Raw genomic sequence first — 200 nt, forward strand, 5'->3', positions numbered from 1 at the left:
CAATGTTTTTAACTCTTTTAGGTTTTTACACGCCAGCAACTGCAATCTAGGGTTTAGGGTTTAGGGTTTAGGGTTTAGGGTTTAGGGTTTGCGTACGCAGCTGCAATGCTGCCGCGGGTGCCTCTTTATCAGCAGCTAGCTTGAGGCGGCAGCAGCTGTAAGCAGCAGCAGATGGGGCCCCCAGAGCAGCAGCAGCAGCA

Source organism: Eimeria mitis, genomic scaffold (genome assembly GCF_000499745.2).
Source record: "Eimeria mitis Houghton genomic scaffold, Emh_scaff721, whole genome shotgun sequence".
NCBI lineage: Eukaryota > Apicomplexa > Conoidasida > Eucoccidiorida > Eimeriidae > Eimeria > Eimeria mitis.